The 11,954-nt window shown below is 44.8% G+C and overlaps 1 long non-coding RNA gene across 1 annotated transcript; it reads right to left on the bottom strand.

Annotated features, from left to right (window-relative positions):
- Window positions 1-10,959: 10,959 nt before the first annotated feature.
- On the bottom strand, window positions 10,960-11,917 carry LOC129654684 (uncharacterized). The gene is made up of 3 exons (XR_008715562.1): window positions 11,735-11,917; window positions 11,396-11,469; window positions 10,960-11,159 (listed from the first exon to the last, which is right to left on the bottom strand). It is a non-coding gene; the product is annotated as an uncharacterized LOC129654684 (long non-coding RNA).
- Between the last annotated feature and the right edge of the window lie 37 nt (window positions 11,918-11,954).

Genomic DNA, 11,954 nt, shown 5'->3' with positions numbered 1-11,954 from the left:
GCCAAGATGGCGCCGCCGCCACCTCCGGGACAGGGCCCCCCCCTCCGCTCGCCGGCCCCCCCCACCGCCGGAAGCCGCGTGCCCCTCCTCCTCCTCCTCGGCGGCCCCGCCTCCGTCCCCCGTCACGTGACCTCACCGCTCCGACCTCCTTCACGTGACACCTCTCTCCTTCCCGCCCCCTTGTTCTGTACAACCACCCTCCACATGTGACCCGGGGCTTCGGGCTCGCAGCTTTCAGCTCCTCAGTGCGTGTTTACGTACGGCGTGCGTGCGTGCTAGAACCCTCGCCGCCGAGCCCCCCTCACGTGACCCGGCGCCGCGTGCTCCCAGGGGCTACCTGCGCGGGACCGTGTTTCCTGCTCTGGGCCCTTCTTCCTCCGCCCGGAGCCGTGGTGAACATGCAGGGCTTTCTGTGAGCAGAGAAGAAAGAGGGAGAGCTGCGGTCGCCGTTGTTTCATTTGTATCCTGCACCCACCCGCCTGTCCTCGGCGCGCGGTCCCCGAGTCTGTGTTCCCTTGGGGCCACGCTGAAATGAGGAGGGGCGTGTGATTGGGGAAGGAGCCAGGGACCCGACCCCGGTTACAGAAGGCTTGGGTTGTCATCTCGGATGTTTTATGACCTTGGGTTAACCACCTTCCCTGAATTTTCTCATCTGTGCAATGATTTTGATGATGCTAATGCTTGCTTTGCTTGCTCCCGAGGATTGGATGCGAGGAGATCGCAGAGTGATCGATCACTGGTCAATTCTGTACGACGGGTAGTCGATAGCTGACTCTTCGCGCTTATCAGTCCCTTTGGGTTTTGAACGTGAGTTAGGGAGGGACAACACAAGCTTCCTCTGCAGGGTCATGGAAGGAGGACGTCACTAGTCTAAACCTTTAACCCGGCAATAAAATGAAAGGAGACCACAGTCCCAGTCCAAAGTCTATCGGGCTTGTCGCAGTGGTCCTGGCATAGCCGGTGTAGGCGGCAGTGCTTCCAGGGCCTCGCTAGGTGGCACTATCACAAAGGACAAAGCTGGCTGAGGGTCCAGAGACCGATTGGCTTTCCTCTTCCAAGGGCAGGTGTTAGCCCAGGTAGGGCCTGATGGGTTCTCCCGAGCCCACTCGGCGCTTGAGCAGCTGGCCAGATTGCTACCTTCTCCTTTCACTTGGACTAAAATGAGTTCGCCTTTGTGGGAACTTGACTGCGCACCTCGGTGCTTTATTCTGGGCTACTCATTTATGTTGTCAGTGGAGGTTGAAAAGGCCTTCATTGGCTAAATTGGGTTCCGGGTATTCAAAGATGATTTATCTCCTTTTGGGAGACTGGACAGTTAGCTACATGTCACTTTTATGAATGTGCAAATTGGGAGCATAAAAGGCTGTGCTAAGAATTCCTGTTAATTGAAGTATATTCAGTAGCTCGTGATAACCTGTAATAGAAAATGATGAGGGGAAAAAAAATTGAGTTGGCCAAAATGTTCGCTTGGGTTTTTCTATAACATTGTATGGAAAAACCTGAACGAACTTTTTGGCCAGCCCAATATATACATGTTCAGTCGCCCAGTTGTGTCCGACTCGTAGTGACCCATGGACTGCAGCGAGCCAGGCCGCCCTGTCCCTCACCATCTCCCTGGGTTTGCCCAAGTTCATGTCTGTTGCATGGGTTATGCCATCCAGCCATCTTATTCTCTGACACCCTCTCTTATGCCCTCAAACCAGTTCCTCAGGGAATGGCAAACCACCCGAGTATACTTGCCATGAGAACCTCATGAACTGTATAAAAGGTCAAAAAGATATGACACCAAAAGATGAGGATAACTGAGTCACTTTGCTGTACATCTGAAACTAACAGTATTGTAAGTCAACTAAAATCAGTTTTTGAAAAAGTCCTGTTTATTGAACACTTCCTAAGTCAGGGTATTCTGCAAATCCTTCTAAACACTACTCCTCCCTTCCCAACAACATTATATGGGAAGCATTTTTATCCCTGTTTTACAATTGGGAAAAAGGAGGGATTACTCATGGATTTACAGGTAGTAAGCAGAGTTCCTGAGCATGTCTCTGAAGTCCATGCCTTACCCCTCTCTGCCTTCCTCTGATGCTTTCTCAAGAAGTTTTCACATGTAGCTGACACCAACCCTTACCCAAGAAAACCACAAATGCAGCTATTTGGAAGATCCTGACTTCCGTATTTTATGAAAAGTTTTTTTTTTTACTTTAATTGAAGGATAATGGCTTTATAATATTGGTTTGATTTCTGCCATACTGAGTGAAGTAAGTCAGAGAAAAACAAATATGGTATATCAATGCATATGTAATACATATATATGGAATGTAGAAAGATGGTACTGATGAACCATATTTTGTGAAGAGTTTTAATTAGAGGAAAACAATATGATGAGAGAGTCTCATGGTTTTGCAGACTTCAAGTCCCCAGGGAGGAAACTCAAGTCATGGTCACTGGGATGAGATCTGTCATTTCCGTTGCTGGTGTCTTCAGCATTTCAGGTCTCTGGCCAGGAGAGTGCTCTGGCATCTAAAAGCCTAGTGGGGAGTGATGTCTGGTATTCTGCTGAGATGTGTAGGGCAAGGACATTAGAAGTGGAAAGGAAGTTATGGAGATGCTCATTTAATGAACACTTGGGTGCTAGGGGACAGGAGTGAATAAAACAACTACAAAAACCCCTGCCGTTGGAAATTACATTCTGTTGGCGGACACAGACATGACAATGGAAGGGTTGATAAAGCAAACTCACATAGAGAAGAACAAATATGTCCTAATCACCTATGACATGTGAGGCACTAAGCATGCAGCACTGAGTGAGACAGACCCAGTCTTCACCTTTCCCAGGCATTCAGCCTGGGAGAAAGTCAGATAAATTCATAAATTGTTACACATTCAACCACTTAATTGCAATTGTGATAAGTGCCTCAAAGAGTAAGACTAGAGATCTGGAAAGGCTTTCCTGAACAAGTGATATGTTAAATTCTGAAGGATGGTAGAGTTATCTAAAGGAGGAGGAAGGACTGGACACTGTCTGAGCAGAAGAGACAGCATGTGCAGAGATACTGAGGTAGAACCAGGGTAAGTTGGAGGAACAGAAAGAAGGCTTGTGATTAGGGTGAGGAAGAGACAGTGGTGCAGGTAAGCTATACAGCTGTTAAATCTTGGGCTTTAAGATGGAGGAAGATAAAAATGTCACTAGAATTTTGAGAAACTAGATACCTGGGTAACTAATAGTAGTTAGTACCTAGGTATCTAGGTACCCAGCACTAACAGTAAGGCTTCTCAAAGGACAGCTAAGTTTTGTGGGAGAGGTGGAGAGTTGGGTTACAAACACATCAAGTGTGTAGAGGGAGGGGGATGTGGACAATCTTCTGGACATCCAGTGGGTGTGGGTTCTGAGTGTGGGAAAGAGGCAGAGCCATAGGTGTTAATTGGAGAATCAGCTACAGCTGTCCTTTGAATTAGGCCATAAAGTGGGGAAGCACAGCTGAGTGGGAAGAGCACAGACTGGGGAGTCAGAAAGAACTGGGTTTAAATTTGAACTTCTCTGCTTTGATACCTATGGGACCCTGGGAAAGTCATTTAATTTCTGTGAAATGCAGTTTCCTTATCTGTAAAACAGTATGACACTCTGTCTTGCAGTGTGGATCACTGTGTCAGTGTAGATGAAATGGGCTATGGAAGATGATGAACACATCTTACAGTGCTGGGCAGAGTACATTTCTCGCTCGCTCACTTCAGTCATGTCTGACTCTGTGCAACCCTATGGACTGTATTCTGCCAGGCTCCTCTGTCCATGGGGATTCTCCAGGCAAGAATACTGGGGTGGGTTGCCATGCCCTTCTCCAGGGGATCTTCCTGACCAGGGATCGGGGATCGCACCCTTGTTCGATTTATTTCTTGCATAATAAATCTCTCTTTATTTATTTCTCTTGCATTGGCACGTGGATTCTTTACTACTAGTGCCACCTGGGAAGACCATAAATATATAGCAGTAGACAAACAGTACTCCAGTTCTCATGGTACTAACATTCTAAGTGCAAGGAGTTATACAATACACAAGTGAATAAAATAACCAGAGGACTGTCAGACTGGTAGGGTCATGTGGGAGCGAATGACTAGGGATTATTTTAAGTCCAGTAGTCAGCGAAGGTCTCCCTAGGGAGGTGGGGTTTGAGCTGATCTCTGATGAAGAGAAGGATGGCCTGGGAAGACCATTCGGGAAGGCCAAAGAGCATTCCAGGAGAGAGAGCCAACCTCCAAGACCCTGAGAACGAAGGTGGTGTGATCTGGAAGCAGGAAGCTCGTTATATACTGGCTGAGATCATGGGCTTCAAACCCCAGTTGTCAGTTGCTAAAGGTGTGACCTTCAGCAAGTTACTTAGCCTGTCATGCTTCTCTTTCAGCATCTGTAACATGGAAACCATAATAGTACTTCCTTATAAGATTGTTGGGAGGATTAAGTGAGAAAACATAAAAAGTGCTCGGTCCAGTGCACACAGTAAGAGCTCAATTTTTTTTAAAAATAGAGGATCGGCATACCTTGAGTCTCGTGAAAGACGAGAAGGAGGGAGCAGGAGATGAGGCCAATGAAGAATAGAGACCACAGTAATTTGCTGGGTTTTATTCAAAGTGCAGTGGGAAACAGTTGAAAGATTTTAAGCAGGGAGTAAGTAGCATGATCTGATTTAAAATATTAAAAGATCACTTTGGGGAATTCCATGGTGGTCAAATGGTTAGGACTTGGTGCTTTCACTGCCGAGGGCCCAGGTTTGATTTTGATGCCTTGTAGGGGAACTAGACATGCAGCATGGCACACGCGCGCGTGCATACACACACACACACACACACACACACACACACAGCCTTGAAAAAAGATCACTCTGGCTACTCTATGGAAAATGAATTGTGAAGATTTTTTTTTTTTCTCCAAAAGGTCATGTGTTTTCCGAGTGAACAGATGCACTTGTTTGGGGCAGAGTGAGCAGTTTTATCCTTTGACTTGCTCCCAGAAGCATAGCATTTTGTCACTGACTCAACAAACACGTCCTGAGGACTTGCTCTTTGCCAGGAACTGTATTAAACACAGGGGATGCAGAGACAAAGAAGCTACGTTCCCTGTGGGGAGAGCCTGGCTTGATTCCTGGCTCTTCACATGACAGTTGCTACTCATGTTATCATCTTGGTTGTGTTTCTTGCTCCTGCTCAGTGCAGTTCAGTTCAGTCACTCAGTGTGTCTGACTCTGCAATCCCATGGACTGCAGCACACCAGGCTTCCTTGTCCATCACCATCTCCCAGAGTTTGCTCAAACTCATGTCCGTCAAGTCACTGATGCCATCCAACCCTCTCATGCTCTGTCATCCCCTTCTCCTCCTGCCTTCAATCCTTCCCAGCATCAGGGTCTTTTCCAATGAGTCAGTTTTTCACATCAGGTGACCAAAATATTGGAGCTTCAGCATCAGTCCTCCCAAGGAATATTCAGGACTGATTTCCTTTAGGATTGACTGGTTTGATCTCCTTGCAGTCCAAGGGACTCTCAAAAGTCTTCTCCAACACCACAGTTTAAAAGCATCAATTCCTTGGCACTCAGCTTTCTTAATGGTTCAACTCCCACATCCACACAAGACTACTGGAAAAACCATAGCTTTGACTAGATGGACCTTTGTCAGCAAAGTAATGTCTCTGTTTTTAATATGCTGTCTAGGTTGGTCATAGCTTTTCTTCCAAGGAGTAAGCGTCTTTTAATTTCATGGCTGCAGTCACCATCTGCAGTGATTTTGGAGCCCAAGAAAATGAAGTCTGTCACTGTTTGCATTGTTTCCCCATCTATTTGCCATGAAGTGATGGGACCAGATGCCATGATCTTAGTTTTTTGAAAGTTGAGTTTTAAGCCAACTTTTTCACTCTCCTCTTTCACTTTCATCAAGAGGTTCTTTAGTTCCTCTTCACTTTCTGCTATAAGGGTGGTATCATCTGCATATGTGAGGTTATTGATATTTCTCCCAGCAATCTTGATTCCAGATTGTGCTTCATCCAGCCCGGCATTTTGCATGATGTACTCTGCATATAAGGTAAATAAGCAGGGTGACAATATACAGCCTTGACATACTCCTTTTCCAATTGCTCTTTGGAACGCACAGTAATGGATGCAGTGGAGTCAGATATAATCAACTGTAGTACAATGTGACAAATGCAATAAGAGGGCTGACGGAGGGTAAAGGTCTTGAAGGGAGCTAATAGTCAGGATTAACTCCCAAGAAAGTGTGTGAAAGTATTAAGAGAAGTTACTTAGATGGAAATGGGCAGGGGGATGTTTTTAAAGAACTGGTCCTAAAGTAGGAGGTTGGGCAGAAAGGCCTAAAACAAAGGAGGAATGACTGAGAGGAGGGAAGAAGAAAAGGAAGGGGTCAGCACAGGCAAGGTTGTAGAGGTGTTGATCAAAGGTGCTTTAGCCTGGAGCCCCAGGGTCACTCTAATAGTATCAGTCCTTCTGGAGCTCATTTCAGCAATAAATGATTAAATAATAAGAAAAATTTAAAAGCTTTGACTCAGCATTTTCACTTGGAAACTATTAAAGGTGTGTGCAAACATTTACCCATAACGGGATACTATGCAGCTATTAAAAATAGTTATCAAATATTTGATCAAATAGATTGATAGAAAACTATCTTAAAATAGTTATCAAATATTGATGCGGAGAGAGGTTTCAGAAACAGTACATGAAAAGTGAAGGCTGTGGGAATTGCTTGGTAGTCTAGTGGTTAGGACTCAGGGTGTTCACTGCCATGGGCCCGGGGTTCAATCCCTGGGCAGGGAACTAAGATCCCACAAGCTTCCTGGTGCAGCCCAAAATAAATAAATTAAAAAAAGAAGGTCACAAAGCTATTTTATAGTGTGCTCCTTTTTAATAAGTAGATGGAAACATATATTTGTATACTAAAAACATGAACAAGAATGTTCAGAGTGGTGTTATTTTTAATAGTCTGGAATAGAAAACAACCCAAATATCTATCAGTGGTGAAATGGATAAACAGTGGTGCATTCATGCAATGGAATACTCTACAGCAATGAAGATGATGGGCTACAACTGCATTCAACAGTGCCCTTGATTCTCACTATTGAAAAAAAATACAAAAGATTATGATTCTATTTATATAAAATTCAGCAGGCAAAGTTAATCTCTGTTGCTATGTCAAATAATATTTACTTTTTTGGTCATTTAAAAAAATTTTATTAGAAATTACCCATAACATTCAATTTACCATTTTAACCATTTAAAAGTGTACAGTTGAGTGACATGTACTACATTCACAATGTTGGGTAACCATTGCCTCTCTCTAGTTTCGGAACTTCAAGCAGCGCCTGTTAGGGAGCCACTCTCTATTCCTCCTTCCCCCTGTTTTTGAAGAAGATGGAATAATGCCTGGCAGGGAATATAGTGGGGGGCTTCTGGATATTGCTAACATTCTCTTTTTTTTTTTAAAATCTGGGTGGGAGTTACAAGGCTGTGTTCATGCTGTGACATTTTATCTAGTTGTACACTTATAATTTATATGCTTTTTGCGTGTGTATCTAAGTGAACGTGTTAAGTTGCTTCAGTCGTGTCCAACTCTTTGTGACCCTATGGACTGTAGCCCGCCAGGGTCCTCTGTCCATGGGATTCTTCAGGCAAGAATACTGCTGTGGGTTGCTATTTCCTCCTCCAGGGGATCTTCCCGACCTAGGGATCGAACCCAAATCTGTTACATCTCTTGCATTGGCAGGCAGGTTCTTTACCACTAGTGCTACCTGGGAAGACAGTTATATCTAAGTACACATATATAATTGGGTATATGTATATATGCACACATACACACAGATATATATGAAATGCAAACTGTTTTTTTCCCTAAGAGGTAAGATTATGAATCTAGTTTGTGTTTTGCTAATTTGTGTTTTCCAATTGCTCTTCATAGATTTGTGTTACTCTGGTAATAAAGTTTTAAACTTAAAGTCTCTTAAATAGAGAAATAACATTGTAATGTTATTGCCAGCATCTGTTGGATCATCAAAAAAGCGAGAGAGTTCCAGAAAAACATCTACTTTGGCTTTATTGACTACGCCAAAGCCTTTGACAGTGTGGATCACAACAAACTGTGGAAAATTCTTAAAGAGATGGGAATACCAGACCACCTGACCTGCCTCCTGAGAAATCTGTATGCAGGTCAAGAAACAACAGAACTGTACATGGAACAACAGACTGGATCCAAATCGGGAAAGGAGTGCGTCAAAGCTGTATATTGTCACCCTGCTTATTTAACTTATATGCAAAGTACATCATGCAAAATGCCGGACTGGATGAAGCACAAGCTGGAATCAAGATTTCTGGGAGAAATATCAATAACCTCACATATGCAGATGACACCACCCTTATGGCAGAAAGCAAAGAGGAACTAAAGAGCCTCTTGATGAAAGTGAAAGAGGAGAGTGAAAAACTCAATAATCTTAAAAATCTTAAAACTAAGATCATGGCATCTGGTCCCATCACCTCATGGCAAATAGATAGGAAACAATGGAAACAGTGACAGACTTTATTTTCTTGGGCTCCAAAATCACTGCAGATGGTGACTGCAGCCATGAAATTAAAAGATGCTTGCTCCTTGGAAGAAAAGCTATGACCAACCTACACAGCATATTAAAAAGCAGAGACATTACTTTGCCAACAAAGGTCCGGCTAGTCAAAGCTATGGTTTTTTCAGTAGTCAGGTATGGATGTGAGAGTTGGACTATAAAGAAAGCTGAGTGCCGAAGAATTGATGCTTTTGAACTGTGGTATTGGAGAAGACTCTTGAGAGTCCCTTGGACTGCAAGGATATCCAACCAGTCAATCCTAAAGGAAATCAGTCCTGAATATTCATTGGAAGGACTGATGCTGAAGTTGAAACTCCAATACTTTGGGCACCTCATGCAAACAACTAACTCATTGGAAAAGACCCTGATGCTGGGAAAGATTGAAGGCAGGAAGAGAAAGGGGGCGACAGAGCATGAGAGGGTCGGATGGCATCAGCGACTCGATGGGCATGAGTTTGAGCAAGCTCTGGGAGTTGGTGATGGACAGGTACGCCTGGCGTGCTGCCGTCCATGGGGTCGAAAAGAGTCAGACACGACTGAGTGACTAAACTGAACACTGTTATACCTTTCAAAAAAAATGTTCCTCACCATCAGAGGCCTTGGGTGTGTCCCACCAAAACCTTGCCTGTTCGCTGTTTTGCCTGAGGACTGATACTCCTACATGTATCCGTCACCTTGTGTGGTTCTGGGCCTGTCCTCTCTTCCTGGTGGGTATGGGAGGCGTGTGTGTGGAGACATGAAGGAGGCAGGAAGGGTGTTCAGTTCTCCTCCACCACTGGGTGGTTGTGCTCAGAGGACTCGGAATAAAAGCTGAGAAATTCGAAAAGAAAAGGTAGAGGCCAAGGTGAACAGGCTGCCTGAACTGACCAGAAAGGAGCATCAGGGAGTGACCAAGGGCCTCAAGCAAGCAAACGACTTTCCAGTCTCTCAATACAGAAACAAGCAACCACTCCAGAGAGAGATTTTCAAAAAAGAAGACTTTTGCAGCCTTCTTCTATCACCCAGCATTCACTGCAAGAGGAAAGGACTGAGCACTATCTACATGGAAAGCTCCGCGTCCCTCTCTTCTAGGAGTTTGAAATGCCTTTTAGCCACCTTTGTCTTATTGGCTTTCTCATCTTTCAAATCTGAACTTTCATCTCTACCCCTTCTGGGCTCTCAGGCACTATGAACTTCTCTCTCACCCATACTTCCAAAGCACCTTGTTTTCACTCTTCTAGATCAGCCACCACATGATGTCACAAGTCTTTGCCACCAAACCGTGATCTCCTTTGTAGCTAGGACTAACTAAGTCTTTTTGATCACCGCATCTTTGATAACTATACAGTAGATACCCAACAATCAATCTTAATTGTTGAAGGCAGAGGGGGTGGGGAGGGAAGTCTTCTTCCCACCTTTGACTCTTTTCCCAAGTGGAGTGACTACACACATTCCTTCTCTTTTCTGTGAGGCTTTTATTCTCCACTTCTTTCCTTGGTTCTCAGATTTCTTGAATTCTTAAGAGATGATAACATGTTTGCACATGTATATGCCTTGGACCTTGTGGTGCAGATTTATGGCCAGTTCCACATGCTTTGGGCTTCACTGGTAGCTCAGATGGTAAAGAATCTGCCTGCAATGGAAGAGACCCAGGTTCTATCCCCAAGTCGGGAAGATCCCCTGGAGAAGGGAATGACAATTCTCTCCAGTATTCTTGCCTGGAGAATTCCAAGGACAACCCCGGGGTCGCAGATAGTCGGACACGACTGAGCGACTAACACTTTCACTTTCTTTCCACGCACCTTATGGAGACTGTAGTCCTCCCACATCGTCTCTAGCCCTTTGCTGATACTTGTTTTGCTTTTCCTTCTCAATTCCAGAAACTAGGTACATGTATATAAGTTGCTTTTGGCTGAGCTTTTAGAGAGGAATTTTTCTCTACATGTTAAAAGATTTCAGTCCTGTACCAGCCCTTTGGCTTATTTGTTGAACCCTCACAATATGCCCGGCACTGTGCTGGTTCAAAATCTAGGAGGAGAGATAGCTACCACCTTAAATTGACTTATTTACTCATTTATCATCCTCTGGAAACATGTCTCAGGGCACCTGACATAATCTTTGGTCAGGCATAGCTTCCTTAAGGAACTGATGTTTCTGCCAGGTGTTCAAAGTAGAAAGTGGCTGATGGGAAATGGGTGAAAACAGAATCAAGGGAACTGCACGTTTAAAAGGCCCTGAAGCATGGAGGATGGGTCCAGTAGTTAAGATTTAGTGCTCCCAATGCAGGGGGCCTGGGTTCCATCCCTGGTCAGGGAACCAGATACTGCATGTCACAGCTAAGATCCCACATGCAGCAATGAAGACCCAGTGCAGCCAAATAAATTTAAAAATGAAAGAAAAATAAAAGGTTTATTTCAAAAATAAATAAATAAAGACATTACTACGAGGAGTGCGGGGCTGCGGGTACTGGCCCAGAGGAGGTTGAAGAAGTAGGCAGAGATGGAACAAGACAGTGCCTTGATGTCTGATAAGGCTGCTTTAGTCAGGAATCTTTTGGTTGAAACTGAAAAAAATCCACCTAGGAAAAAAGGGAAGCCTTTATTGGCTCAGAAGTTAAAAGTTCGGGGCTTTTAAGATCAAAGATGTCATTGAGTTTTGACACCTCTGTCTCATCTTTGCTTTCCTTTGTGTTAGCTTCATTCTTGGGCTGGTCTCTATGAAATCATCCTCTGATTCCCCCTTGTCACACAGAAGTCAAAGACTGGAGAGGAACAGAATGTGGGTGAGAAAGGCTAATTGATAAGGGCCACTTACCCTTCCACTCTTGAAGGTCACCTTCTTTTCAGGAGATGTCCACATGTCCCCACCTTAGATCCCCTGGATGCCTTCTGTGGAGGTATGGAAGGGAACAGATGAGGGGATCCTGTTTCTAGACTCCAAATTGTTTGCTTTCTTAAAATAGCAAACCTACAGTCCTGTCTCATTCTCTAAGGGCCTCAATGCATTGTCTTGGTTGCATCCTCAGCCTTCCCAGGAAGCGGGAGCATTTGGGTTTGGTAAGAGAAAAAAAGGAAGGTGGGACCCAGAAACTCTTTTTGACTCCCATTCCCCCTCATTCTGGCCCTTGGTCCCGGGTGCTTATCCGGTCCTGACCTGTTCGTCTTACTTGCGCTTTCTTCCTGAGCCTTTTCAGACCCTTCCAGGTCCTGCCCCAACTTTGGGGTTTCAGAACTCCTCCACCGTCGGGTGAGCCACCCTTATTCCGCCTCACGCACACTCTAACTAAGCAGGACCAGCAGAAGAATACCCCAACCAGGGACCCTTTTTATTCTGAGCTCTGGCGCTTCCGCCTCCGGGGCGGAGACTCCTCCCT

This window comes from Bubalus kerabau, chromosome 6 (genome assembly GCF_029407905.1).
Source record: "Bubalus kerabau isolate K-KA32 ecotype Philippines breed swamp buffalo chromosome 6, PCC_UOA_SB_1v2, whole genome shotgun sequence".
NCBI classification, from domain to species: Eukaryota; Metazoa; Chordata; class Mammalia; order Artiodactyla; family Bovidae; genus Bubalus; species Bubalus kerabau.
Note: the sequence above shows the minus strand (reverse complement) of the source record. Positions and strands in the feature narration are given on the sequence as shown.